The 14,820-nt window shown below is 40.4% G+C and overlaps 1 protein-coding gene across 7 annotated transcripts in view; it reads right to left on the bottom strand.

Annotated features, from left to right (window-relative positions):
- Positions 1-14,820, bottom strand: part of TBCA (tubulin folding cofactor A) — an 83,225-nt gene that overhangs the window by 31,455 nt on the left and 36,950 nt on the right. For 2 of the 7 annotated variants that reach the window (XR_013532600.1, XR_013532601.1), the window contains one exon: positions 1-848. This exon is cut by the window's left edge. The exons of the other annotated variants lie outside the window; for them this stretch is intronic. The gene's annotated coding sequence lies outside the window, so the exon portion shown is untranslated. The remainder of the gene's footprint in view (positions 849-14,820) is intronic. 7 annotated transcript variants of the gene reach the window in all.

Here is a 14,820-nt window from a genome sequence, read left to right as displayed (position 1 = left end):
TATGGCCAGATTATGGTACTTCAAGAACTGTTAGCCCAGGTGTTGAATATTTTTAAGGTTTTAAATTCAAATGATCTGCTGTCATATGATCTTTCAGTTACTTATTTCTAACAACATACCCCTCTTGAAGTTAACAAGTCTCATGACTTTTTAAAAATTAAAGCAAACTTTTATATCAAAATAATTAGTTCTGAGTCCCAGCTACTCGGGAGGCTGAGGCACATGAATCACTTGAACCCAGGAGGTGGAGGTTGCAGTGAGCACCAAGTTCATGCCACAGCACTGCAACCTGGGCAACACAGTGAGACTCTGTCTCAAAAAACAAACAAACAAATAAACAAACTAGTGCTGGAGGAGCCTCTTTAAGTTTCTCGAGAATTAGTATCAGAGCTATAACTAAAATACAGATTGCCTAATTTCCAAGCCAGAGTTCTTGCTTCTTTTTTCTTCTTCTTTTGAGATGGAGTCTGACTCTGTAGCCCAACCTGGAATGCAGTGGCACAACCTTGGCTCACTGCAACCTCTGCCTCCCGGGTTTAAGCCATTCTCCTGGCTCAGCCTTCCGAGTAGCTGGGATTACAGGTGTGTGCACCACTATGCCCGGCTAATTTTTGTATTTTTAGTAGAGACGGGGTTTCATCAGGTTGGCCAGGCTGATGTCGAACTCCCAACCCCAGGTGATCCACCACGCCTGGCCCGAGTTCTTGCTTCTTAAAACAACACTGTGGAGTGGAAACTGATCTTACCATCACATGCATATATATCTACGTAGTAATGTTCCATGTTCCGACAGAGCTGTGTTGTTTTTTCTTTTTCAAGAGTTAAAGGAAATGAGTACCACAGCAATACTATAAGAAGTATAAAGAGAAAAGCAATTATGTTTTCTCAGGTAAATGTGGTATTATCAGCCTAAATCTATTGCAGGAACAAAATCATTCCTAACTTTCACTTTACATTTATAGACAAGCTACACAAATCAAAAAACTCTGACTCTCTTTCCCCAGATTAAGAAATATAAAAAGGCAAAAGCATGAAAAAGATAGTAAGTGTTTCAAAAAGCAAATAGGGTCAATATAGCCCAAACACCTACAAGTCTAACTCAGCCCAACAGGGAATACTTAAATGTGAGAATGTAATTTCATTATAATAAAATAGTAAAAGAAAAGACAATGGTTGGCCTAATGAGACAAAGTAAAAAATACACAAAATGCAACAATTTTTAAAAACCTAAGTAGACAACATAGTACTATATTCATGCTGATAGTATGAGTAAAGCGAAGAGTGGTGGCAGGTACAGTTATTCAGGTCAAGCTTCCAGTTTTAAGATTTTGGAGAAAAATATGAAAGAAAAATTACTAAGCAAGGAACTTTCAGTCTTACAATTTGCTCTTTAAGAGTTCATTCCCTCCTAAGAAGCAAAGATAGGTATTTAGTCAAAGTTATTTTTCTACCAAGACCATACTTCTAGTGCAAATGCTGAAGAAACATGTAAGAAATCAAGAGATTATAAATATTTTTATTAGAATCATGCATTTTAAAACTACTATCTGAAACACAGGCACCTCTACTTAAGTGAAACAGAATTATAAAAGAGCCCCCTGAAAGAAGCACTACACATAGAAAGGAACAACCAGTATCAGCCTTTCCAAAAATATACCAAAAAGTAAAGCGCATCAACATAATGAAGAATTTACATCAACTAATGGGCAAAACAGCCAGTTAGCATCAAATGGCAGTATTCAACTCACATATATTATTATTAATCCTAAGTTTAAATTGACTAAATCCCCCAATCAAAAGACACAGACAGGCAACTTAGATAAAAAGCCAAAACCCATCGGGGTATGCTGCATCCAGACCCATCTCACATGCAAGGATACACAAAGACTCAAAATGAAGGGACAGAGGAAGATTTACCAACCAAAGGGAGAGCAAAAATAAATAAATAAATAAAAAGCAGGAGTTGTAATTCTCGTCTCTGATAAAATAGACTTTAAAGCGACAAAGATCAAAAGAGGCAAAGAAGGACATTACATCATGGTAAAAGGATCAATGCAACAAGAAGAGCTAACGATCCTAAATATATACGCACCCAATACAGGAGCACCCAGATACATAAGACAAGTTCTTAACGACTTATAAAGAAACTTAGACTCCCATACAATAATAGTGGGAGACCTAACATCACATTGTCAATATTAGACAGATCAACAAGACAGAAAATTAACAAGGATATTCAGGACTTGAACTCAGACCCGGAACAAGTAAACTTAACAAACATTTATAGAACTCTCCACCCCAAATACACAGAACATACATTCCTATCACTACCACATCACACCTACTCTAAAAGTGACTACATAATTGGAAGTAAATCACTCCTCAGAAATTGCATAGCATTTCACAGGTTTAAATGAAATACTGGTTGGCTGCTTGTTTGTTATTTTCCTTTCTTATTCCTTCCTGTCTCCATTGTTAAGCACAATTATTGGCATAAAAGAGGTTTTCAATACCCATTTTTAGACTGCATTCTAGCCTGGGCAACAAAGCAACACTCCCGTTCTCTCTCCCTCTTTCTCTTCCTCTTTCTTTCTCTCTTTCATGCTTTTTTTCAATTCTTTTTCTTTCTCTCTCTCTTTCTTTTCTTTCTTTTTCGTTTTTCTTCTCTAAAAAAAGAATAAAATAAATTTCTGAGAAAAATGATAATATATTAAAATAATAATAAAAAAGAGCCCCCAACAAAGGGCCTCGGAATAACTAAAATAGAGGTCAAAATTTACACTAAAGCTTATACGTATGATTTACAAAAGAGATCTTCATGTTCTCATTCAGAACAGTTATTCATTCTTTAAGTATGATTTTATAAATTTGGTTTCTTGTGTTTTTAGCCAGTAGCTGAGGAAAGGGGAAACAGTACTATAACCAGCATGCTGATAAAAGGAACAATCATAAAAAATATGACTAGGGAAAGGAAAGAACCATGTAAACCACGGCAGTCAAGGATCATTTTAAACTCTACAACTTGATAATCCCTAAGCAGGGGATGGGGGGAGGTTCACATTATTTATAATATAGTACAGCAATGAACAAGAGTATTAAAAAAAGTCAAATGATGTTCAAATTCTCTGCTAAAAAACAAAGCAAATTTTAATAGGAATTCAAATAAGAAAAAATTAATACTTATGGAACTCATAATAAGTCTCTATGTGGTAATTTGGTTTATGGCAGTCCCTTAAGTAGTTGAAACAGATGTTAATGCAAGCTCAAATGTTTCTTTTTATAGAAATACATGGGAACATCAGTATTTTAAAGGATCTGAATTCAAGTGATCTGTTGTTACTAGGATGGCACAAGAACATAAATCTTCCAGTTTCAACTCTTGGAATCTTTCCACTATATCATATTCTCACATCCAACCATCCACTCACCCATCTATCCCATATTTACCAAATGCTTATGAGATGCCAAGTAGTGGGCAACTAACAAAATAACTACTAATTCTCTCTCTCATGGTGATTTTGGTGTAATCTTACTAAATAGGTTATAGAATAGGTTACAGAAGTCTTTCTATGTTAATACATACAACCCTCCATCTGGGATTTTAAACAACAATACTGTGTTTCATTGATTGCACATGACACACTTTAAGCAATATCCTCCTGATGAACATTTATTTCCATTTTGTCAGTATAATAACTGAGATGAATATCACTGAACATACATGTATATCCTTGCCTGCAGATTTCCTTTAGATGAAAATCTTAGCATGGCATTTTGAGGTCACATTTTACTTAGTGATATATGCTGACAAGCTGCCTTCTACAAATGTGCTATCAACTGACATATTCACCAACAGTGAGAAGCAAGCCCATTTCTCTCACCAACATTTAATACTGGTGTTTCCACCTATGCCAATTTCATTGGTGACTAATAATATTACTGGTGTGTTTATTTGCATGTCTTCGATTACTGATGAGGTATAATATAGTGATTGTCTAGAGCTAAACTGCCTAAATTTGAATCCTAGTTCCATTGGTTAAGTTACTTAACCTCATGGTGCCTCAGTTTCCTCAACTGTAAAGCAAGGATAATAATAGTATCTACCATATGAGTTGTTGGGAAAATTAAATTGTCTAATACCCATAAAGGGCTTACAACCATGCCAATACAAAGTGCTACCATTAATATTTTAAGTGTCATCCAATCCTAGTTTTTCTTTGCATGTGAATTTCTTGATTATATTCTTTCCCATTTTTATGCTGCAGTGTTCACTCTTTCTTACTAATGTGTAAGAGCTCTCTCTATATTTCCATATCTCTATCCTTTATCTATTATATAGATAGTAAATGCTTTCCCCACTGTGTCATTTATATTTCCACATTGATTTTTCTTTCTTTTTCCCCATTTTTGCTATTTCCCCAGAAAAATTTTATTTTATAGTATCTATATAATCTATCAATCTTATCTTTATGGCATCTAGGTTTTATGTAGATAAGGACTTTCCACAAAATAAAATATTTTAATGTAATGGTAAAATGAAAGAGTTAATAGTTTAAGAGGAGAAAATTCCAAAAGATATGAGGCAATTTCTAGTAAAGTTTCACTGATTTAATATGCAGAGTGAGCATCACTATTAAGGAAATAAGCACTTTTAAGAAAAATGAAATTGTCTTCCCAATAAGTATTTTGAAACAGTACTGAAAACATTTCTAGAGCTATAGCTTCTCTACAGAGTGACTATGGTTTCCAGTTTCAGAATTTCTCTCCATCTTAAAACATTTTCTCTAAAAACAAATGGGTGTCTGGGTCCTATGAAATAATATACAGACATTACCTCATCTTATTGCATTTTGCTGATGTTATATTTTTGGTTTTTTCTTTCGTTCTTTCTTTTTAAGAAATGGAAGGTTTGTGGCAACTGTGTCAAACAAATCTGTCAGTGCCTTTTTCCAAAAGTATGTGCTCACTTTGTGTCTCTGGGCTACATTTTGGTAATCCTTGCAATATTTCAAACTTGTTCACTACTGTTATATCTATTATGGTGATTTGTGACCACTGATCTTTTATGTTACTATCATAATTGTTTTTCAGTTCCACAAACTGTGCCTATATAAGACGGCAAACTTAACTGACAAATGTGTATATTCTGACTGCTCTACTGACTGGCTGTTCTCTCATTTCTCTCCCTCTCTTCAGGCCTCTCTACTCCCTGAGACACATGTTAAAATTAGGTCAATTAACAACTCTACAATGGCTTCTAAGTGCTCAAGTGAAAAGAAGAGTCACATGTCTCTAACTTTATATCAAAAGTTAGAAATGATTGACCGGGTGCTGTGGCTCACCTGAGGTCAAGAGTTCAAGACCATCCTGGCCAACATGGTGAAACCCCATATCTACTAAAAATACCTAGGCGGCATGGCACATGCTTATAATCCCAGCTACTTGGGAGGTTGAGGTAGGAGAATCGCTTGAACCTGGGTGGTGGAGGATGTAGTGAGTGGAGATCAGGCCATTGCACTCCAGCCTGGGCAACAGAGCGAGACTCCATCTCAAGAAAAAAAGTTAGAAATGACTAAGCTCAGTGGGAAAGGCATGCAGAAAGCTAAGACAGGCCTAAAGCTGGGTCTCTTGTGCCAAACAGTTAACCAAGTTGTGAATGCAAAGGAAAACTTCTTGAAGGAAATTAATAGTGCTACTCCAGTGAACACATGAATAATGGTAAAGCAAAACAGCCTTCTTGCTGACACGGAGAAAGTTTTAGTGATCTGGATAGATCAAACCAGCCACAACATTCCCTTAAACCAAAGCCTAATCCAGAGTGAAGCCTTAACTAACATCAATTCTATGAAGGCTAAAGAAGTAAGGGAGCTGTATAAGAAAAGCTGTAAGCTAGCAGAAGTTAGTTCATGAGGTTTAAGAAAAGAAGACGTGGCTGGGCGCGGTGGCTCAAGCCTGTAATCCCAGCACTTTGGGAGGCCAAGGCGGGTGGATCACGAGAGATCGAGACCATCCTGGTCAACATGGTGAAACCCCGTCTCTACTAAAAAAAAATACAAAAAATTAGCTGGGCATGGTGGCGCATGCCTGTAATCTCAGCTACTCAGGAGGCTGAGGCAGGAGAATTGCCTGAACCCAGGAGGCGGAGGTTGCAGTGAGCCGAGATCACGCCATTGCACTCCAGCCTGGGTAACAAGAGCGAAACGCCGTCTCAAAAAGAAAAAAAGAAAAGAAAAGAAGACGTGTCTGTAACATCAAAGTGCAAGGAGAAGCAGCAAATACTGATGTAGAAGCTACAGCAAGTTATCCACATGATCTAGCTAAGATCACTGATGAAGGTGGCTATACGAAACAAAAGATTTTTCAACATAGACGAAACAGCTTTCTGTTGGAAGAAAATGTCATCTAGGTGGACTCCCACGGGTAAAAAGGATAAATCAATGCCTGGGCTTCAAAGCTTCAAAAAAGAGGCTGACTCTCTTGCTCGGGGATAATGCAGCTAGTACTTTAAGTTAAACAAGCCAATGCGTGCTTACCATTCCAAAAATTCTAGGGTCCATAAGAATTATGCTAAATCTCCTCTGCCTGTGCTCTATAAATGAAACAACAAAGCATGAATGACAGCACAACTGTTTACAGCATGAATATTTTAAGCCCACTTTTGAGACCTACTGCTAAAAGAAAAAAAAAGGGTTCCTTTCAAAATATTATGGTTTACTGATAGTGCACCTAGTCAGCCAGAAGCTCTGATGGAGATATACAAGGAGATTAACATTGTTTTCATGCCTGCTTATACAACACCCATTCTGTGGCCCACGAATCAAAGAATAATTTCAACGTTCAAGTCTTATTATTTTAGAAATACATTTTGTAAGGCTACTGCTGCCACAGACAATTATTCCTCTGATGGATCTGGGCAAAGAAAATTTGAAAACCTTTTGGAAAGGATTCACAATTCTAGATGCCATTAAGAACATTCATGATTCATGGGAGGAGGTCAAAATATCAACATTAACAGGAGTTTTGGGAAAGTTGATTCTAACCCTCACAGATAACTTTGAGGGGTTCAGGACTTCAGTAGAGGAAATAACTGTAGATGTGGCAGAAATAGCAAGAGAAACAAAAGTGGAAATGTGACTGAATTGCTACACTCTCATGATAAAATTTAACAGATGAAGAGTTTACTCCTTATGGATGAACAAATAAAATGGTTTCTTGAGCTGAAACCTACTTCTGAAATTATAAAAAAATTATGATACTATATAAATTTAGTTGATAAAGCAGTGGAAGGGTTTAGGAGGATTAATTCCAATTTTAAAAGAAGTTCTACTGTGATTTAAAGGCTATCAAACAGCAGTGCATGCCACCGCAGAGAAATCATTCATGAAAAGAGTCCATCTATGCAGCAAACCTCATTGTCTTATTTTAAGAAATTGCCACAGCCACCCCATTCTTCAGCAACCACCATCCTAATCAATCAGCAGTCATCAACACTGAGACAAGATCGGTACTAGCAAAAAGATTACGACTCGCTAAAGGCTCAGGTGATTGTTAGCATTTTTCTAGCAATAAAGAGTTTCAAATTAAGGTACTGACATTTTTAGACATGCTATTGAGAAACAAAAAAAAAAATTGTGTGGCTCATTTTATTGTGATGGTCTGGAACTGAACCAGCAATATCTCCAAGGTATACCTGTATCTAGGTTTTACATATTATGAAGAAATTTTGGTTATTAATATCCTGAATAAATACAAAAGATCACAAGACAGTCTCTTAAATAAGGTACTCAATTTTTACTCAGTTTGGCAAATGCCATATTAGAAACAATGTAATTTTAATGCAAAAATCTACTCCACTTTCCTCTCAAGGGAATTAATTTTTCAAAGGGAATTTCATTGTGTTTATCTACCAAGACATGCCTCATCACTCTAGCTCTTTTCAGTTCTCTGTTCTAATTACAATCCAAATTTAGCATCCTTTGAGGATTTCTTGCATGCTTTCTTCCAAGTAATTAATGATTTAAATAAAACTGTATTTAATATAATACCTATGGCACCATGTCAAACACGACCCCCAATTCAATAGAATTCTGTCATTATCTTCACTATGATTCAACTGGTAATTTTTAGTCCATATTTATAACTAACGACTTCAATTTTCCTAAAATAGTATTAATCATGTTAGTGAAAATTAGATAGTTTTTTTCTATCAAATATTAATTTTATAATTCTACTCTATTAAAAATTCAATACAACTAAGAACATTCAAGTTTACTTGGCTTAATTTGTCCTTCATTCACTCAAATGCTTATTTATTCTTTCATACATGCTTTACCTACATTTGAAATGATGTAATTAGCTGTTGGAAAATATGATAAGGCCAGTTTTATGTGCTCTATTCATAAATTGGCATTAAAAACAAAACAAAATGAAACAAATTTTGCAATAAAACAAAACTGCCTCTACTTAAAAGAAATCTCCTATGCAGAAATTCATTCATCTTAAGTAAACAATGACTGGGTAACCCCTACTATGTAGCACTTAACTAGACATAGTTTATCAGAGATCAAGTTGGTTCTAAGTTTAAAAATCTAGCTGGAAAAAGAAAATCATGAAATTACTAGGAAACAACTGTTCTCTTTTCCTCTACAATGCCACATTCAAATTGTCACTGGAATTCCCTTGCTTTCCACAAGTAATCAAACAGAAACAATGCTTATGGAATTCCAAACTTCTAATAAGGACATTAAAAAACCTCTGTGTGTATTTCTCTGTATACATTCCAGACTTTCTAAATTCCTGTCATGATGTCCATGCCATGCTCTTAAATATATCCTAGTCATTTCCTAAATGAGCTCTGGAGACTTTTACCTTATTTCTTCTTCTAAGAGAAAATGACTGCCCCTCCCTAACCCTACCTCCTCATCTCTACTACTTGCTCCAAACCTAGCTCAAATACCATCTCTTCCAGGAAGCCTTTCTCAAACCACCAATCAGTGGAATTTTAATTCTCTTAAAGTGATTACTTCTCCAAACAACTCTAACCTAAATAGTTATATCTTGATAACATATAGCTATATAACGCTTTACAATTAAATTGCTGGCACAAATAGTAACTCAACAATCATTCTACCTAATTACGTTAAAAATCATGATGGTATTAGAGATCCAATATTTAGTAACTGAAACAATAGGACTTAGTTTTGCCTGCTCAAACTAAAGGCATACATGTACATATGGTTTCTGGAACCTAGAAAAGACTTTTGGGAATATAGGAGAATAATATCCTAAAAAGTTTTCTAAAGGAAGATAGAGCTTACAATTGAATAGTTTTCCTATTTGTGTAAACCAAGAATTACAGTGACAACTGAAAAGTTTATGACATAAAACTTGAGTCTCATGTTACTGAAGAGTATTCCAGAAGTCTGTCTTCTAAATATGGATGATCATGTTTGTGGATCCTAGCCTGAAATTATGAAACAAAGCTTTTTTTAACAACAAACAAACAAAGCAGGCAGCCCATTCTTCACTGAAATGAAGGCTTGCCTCTCTCTAGTGATTGTTTCCCAGCTATCTTTGGCAAACAATGCATTATTTAAGTGTTAGCAATGAGATTATTTTATGTGGTGGGAATTCTAAAGAAAGTACAATATTCATAAATCAGCTTATATAGAAGTTATTTATCAACACTCTTACTCAGTTCAAATAAAAATTAAGCCAATGACATGTCCCATAATCTGGGTTCTAGTTCCAACTCAACTACTTTGTAATGTAATCCTGAATAAGCTGTTTAATTTCCCTGTCTCAGGTTCTTCATTTATAAAATGAGGAGGTTTGACTGGATGATCTCTAGGGTATGTGGCAGTTCAAAAAATGAAAAGGAAGAAACACATCTTAAATTCATCTTATTAATAGAGGAAATTAAACTATCAGCAGAAACTGATAATTTTTCCACTTATTTACAAAACTTATATAGTCTGAAACTGGCCCTAAAATTTGAAAGTTGGCTTTTTCAGGTCAATAAATCTAGCACTTTAAGTTTAACTATCAATTTCTCTTCACTTTACTGATATATCTTTCCTCTTTAGGTCTCAAAAATTGCTGTAAAATCTCTTGTTTCTTTGTAATTCATAATATAATTCATCCTAGTCTGGTGTTTCATCAATTTAACAGTTCTAATTGCCTTATTATCTGCTCTGGTGCAGTAGTAAAGCCTCTGAACATTTCATTTACCTTATCAAGAAGAAAACCCCATATATCTCAGCCTAAAGGATATTACCTCTAACTCTTGGAGGAGCAGAGGCATGAAGACTTAAGCTCTCTGGAAAGCCAATATAATCTATCACTATTTAACTGTTTGTCAATGTTTATGCCTGTCTCAACTCACATTTAATGGGGCTTTTTATTGTTATTTTCCACCATAAAATTTTCAAGACACCTAAATGTCACTAATTCCCTTCTAAATTTGGCATGTATATTGCAGTATTGCTTACTTGGGAGACTCGCTGATAGGATGCAAATGCATGGGTTTTGGAGTTGGGAAGACTAACTTACAAAGGTTCAAATCTTAGTTCTGACCTTTCCTATATATACGGCTGTAAGTAAGTTACTTGCCCCTCTGAACCTCAGTTTCCCTATGTAAAACAGGAAGACTAATATTCAACAGAGTGGTAAATATAAAGTAAGTAAAGTTCCTGGTCCAGTACTGCATACACAACAAGCAGTCAGTAACTTTTAGTCACGTACATGGACTACCCATTATCTCCCACTTGGCTATGATTCTGCTTGTTTAGTCAGCTGGAAAACAGATTCAGATTCAAGTAACCAGCTACTTTCTTTTTGTTGTTGTTGTTTGAGATGGAGTCTCGCTCTGTCACCCACCCAGGCTGGAGTATGGTGGTGCGATCTCTGCTCAAGGCAACCTCCTCCTCTTGAGTTCAAGCGATTCTCATGCCTTATCCTCCCCAGTAGCTGGAATTACAGGTGTGCACCACAATACCCGGATAATTTTTGTATTTTTAGTAGAGACGGGGTTTTGCCATGTTGGCCAGGCTGGTCTCAAACTCTTGACCTCAGGTGATCCGCCCACCTCTGCCTCCCAAAGTGCTGGGATTACAGACCTTAGCCACTGTGCCTGGCCTCAAGTCACCAGCTACTTCTACAAGACTGTTTCCAAACTGCTAGTTGTAACCCAGTAGGCAGGGTTGTAATCCTTGACTCATGAAATTAACCCAGTGTGCCGTGATCAGCTTTCGTGTAACGGAAGAGAACAGAAATGGAATCAGAAATATCAGAGTGCATCATAAGTAGTATTAGTGTACTGTGTCATGATGCAAAATAAAATAATATTTCTTATTCCAGGTTGGATCAAAACAGTTTGAAACATAACTGGGCACACTGGCTTATGCCTATAATCCCAGTACTTTGAAAGGCTGAGGCAGGCAGATCACTTGAAGTGAGGAGTTTAGACCAGCCTTGCCAATATGGCAAAACCTGGTCTCTACTACAAATACAAACAGCTGGATGTGGTGGTACACACCTGTAATCCTAGCTACTTGGGAGGCTGAGGCAGGAGAATCACTTGAATCCAGGAAGTGGAGGTTGCAGCGAGCCAAGATCACACCACTGCACTCCAGCCTGGGCAACAGAGTGAGTGAGACACTGTCTTAACAACAACAACAAAAAAGTTTGAAATAGCTTGCTCATAGAGAAGGCTGATCATCTTTGGCTGGATCCTTCCTCTTCCCTGCCCACTTTCACTGGGCAAATATACTACTGAGTCCTTAAAAATCAGTTTTTCAACATCAAGAGACCCACTAGCATTGTTCCTTCATATAACAGCTAAATATAAGCTTGATGTTTCCTGCACTGTTAACAAGAACAAGAAGCAGACATGATAATTTGTCCCGTCTTAACTATTCATCAGGTCCTCATCTCACATTTTCCTCTTTTGAACCCCGGTGGCAAGTAAAAGGCTCCCTGGGGACCCTACCAAAAACAACAACAACAACAACAACAACAACTAGTGTTATTGAAAGTCCCGTCCACCCCCCTCCCCCCAGGCTTCCCGCCGCCCGGAAGAAAACCCTCAGGCGCTGCTCTGTTCTGCCCGGCAACAACAAACAACCAATCATCGCAGCAGAAAAGCCCGCCAAGCCTCGGCCTATCCTGACCCGACACATAACCCTCTGAGCTACCTCAGCAGTCTGCCCAGAGACGGACAGCCTATCCTAAGCTCCCACGACACTCCGCCAGCCCTGTGTCCATGCCCCGTCCACCCCCCTATAAAACCCTCCTACCCCAGCTGTGCAGTCACAGCCAGCCCCGATCTCCTTCCTTTCCTGGCCTGCCCGCTGGTCCCAATAAACCTGAACTCGGCTTCCAACTCTCGCTCGAGCTGTTACTTGGGATCGGGTACCGGGCAGGGGTCTACAAGGGTGTCGCACATTTGGTGCCGAAACCCAGGAGGGAGGGTCGCTAGCCCCCCTAGCGACCCCCTCCCTCCAGCGACCTCTCCAGCCCTCCTCCAATTCGGCCTCAGCACTCCTGACCAGGTAAGTCCTGTTTCTTACCTTCTCCTTCCGTGGTGCGTGTGGCAAAGACCCTTCCTCTCAGCCCCACTCCACGGATCCCTTGCCAAGCGCCAGCTGGCCCGAGCAGGATCCCCCAACCAGGCTCCAGGAGCCTTGGGTCGGCAGACAAGGGACGCCTTCTCTGACCCACCCAATCCAAAACCATTAAATAGGAATGATCAGACAGGGGACGCCTTCTCTGGTCTTTCCTATCCACCTTCCTCTGGGGAAGCTGGTGGGTTGGAGGGACGCCTCCCCCACCCTACCCCAGCCCACTCGGATACTGTTCCGAGACCGCCCTCGGCTGGCAGGAACCCTTTGCCGCACACATCATGGGGAACGTGGAGCCCAAAATTCCTACAAACACCCCACTGGGCTGTCTGCTTCTTAATTTTACCCGCTTGGGCTACGCCCAAACCCTTAGGCGAAAGAAGCTTATTTTCCTCTCCCAGGTGGCCTGGCCCCAGTACCAGCTCGATAACCGGTCGCATTGGCCCCCCCACCGGCACTTTCGATTTCAATGTGCTCCGCGACCTAGATAACTTCTGCTGCCAAACTGGCAAAGATAAGGAAGTGCCTTATGTCTAGGTTTTTTGGGACCTGCGTTCCCATCCTGACCTCTGCTCCTCTTGCTCCACTCACCAAGTTCTTTTAGGCTGAACTCCTCCACCGCAGACTCCTACCTCCCCAACCAAGCCACCTCCCTATACTCTACAAGAAGAGATGCCTGACCATTTGTCTTCCCCCTTTGTTCCCACTCCGGAAGTCCCCGACCCACCTAACCCCCCTCCCTCTGTATCTCCTCCTGCTGTGCCTCCTTCCTCCTCTCCGCCTATGCCTTCCGCCACCCCCCCGACCGCTCCTCCTCTCATCTGCCCTCCCTCCTCCTCCCCCGTGGTGGCCCATACCCGTACCAAGACTTCAGTGCCTCCCTCTGTCATAGCACCCCTACGGGAAGTAGCCGGGGCAGAGGGCCTTGTCCGAGTCCATGTCCCTTTTTCTCTCCAAGACCTAGCCCAAATTGAACGCCGCCTTGGGTCCTTCTCGGCAGACCCCTCCACCTAAATTAAGGAGTTTCGGTATCTCACCCAGGCCTATAGTCTCACCTGGCACAATATTCGGGTCATCTGTACATCGACCCTCTCTGCCGAAAAGCACGAGCGCGTCCTAGCGGCAGCCAGGCATCAAGCAGATAGAGATCATGCCATAAACCCAAACCAAGTCCCAGTAGGTACAGAAGTTATTCCCACCACAGATCCCCAATGGGTATATCAGGATGGAGCTGGCTCCGACATCCCAGCTCGAGACCGCATGCTTCAGTACCTGTTGCGCGGGTTAGAAGCTGTATCCAACAAGGTCGTTAACTATGATAAATTAAGAGAAATTACACAGAAGCCAGATGAGAACCCTGCCCTTTTTCTCAACCACCTTCAGGAAGCCCTTGTCCACTATACCCGACTAGACCCAGCCTCCCAAAATGGTGCTACCGTCTTAGCTTCCCACTTCATTTCCCAATCCGCCCCTTTCGGAAAAAACTTAAAAAGGCTGAAGACGGCCCAGAGACTCCTATACAAGACCTGGTTAAGATGGCCTTTAAAGTCTTTAACGCCAGGGAAGATGCAGCAGAGGTTGCCCGCCAAGCTCGATTGAAGCAAAAGGTTGCGCTGCAGACCCAAGCCCTGGTGGCAGCCCTATGGCCGGCAGGGGCCAAGGGTCCAAATAGCCGCTCCAAGCCCCCGCCAGAGGCGTGCTTCAAATGCGGCAAGGAAGGACATTGGGCCTCTAGTTGCCCTCAGCCACGGCCGCCCACCAGGCCCTGCCCCATCTGTCAGCTCAGTGGCCACTGGAAATCAGAGTGCCCCCAGGGATCTAGGACCCCGGCCAGCACAAGCCGGAGTAGTGGACCAAGGGGTGCCTCTCCGGGAGGGCCAACCCCTGATCTCCGGCTCGGGAGTCTGGCTCTCCTGACCGCCTATACCCTGAGTTACTGGGGCTCTTAGAAGACTAGGGAGGCCCAGGCTCGTCGACCCCAGTAACCCTCGCCGAGCCTAGGGTGTCACTTCAGGTAGCGGGAAAAAGCGTCTCCTTTTTGCTCGATACGGGGGCTACCTACTCTGTACTTCCCTCCTTCCAAGGCCAGACCATACTTTCCCAGGTCTCTGTTATGGGAATCGATGGAGCTGCACACACCCCACGCCAAACCCCACCGCTCACTTGTATGTACAACTCAGTCCCATTCAGCCACTCTTTC

This window comes from Callithrix jacchus, chromosome 2, assembly GCF_049354715.1.
Source record: "Callithrix jacchus isolate 240 chromosome 2, calJac240_pri, whole genome shotgun sequence".
Taxonomy (NCBI): domain Eukaryota; kingdom Metazoa; phylum Chordata; class Mammalia; order Primates; family Cebidae; genus Callithrix; species Callithrix jacchus.
Note: the sequence above shows the minus strand (reverse complement) of the source record. Positions and strands in the feature narration are given on the sequence as shown.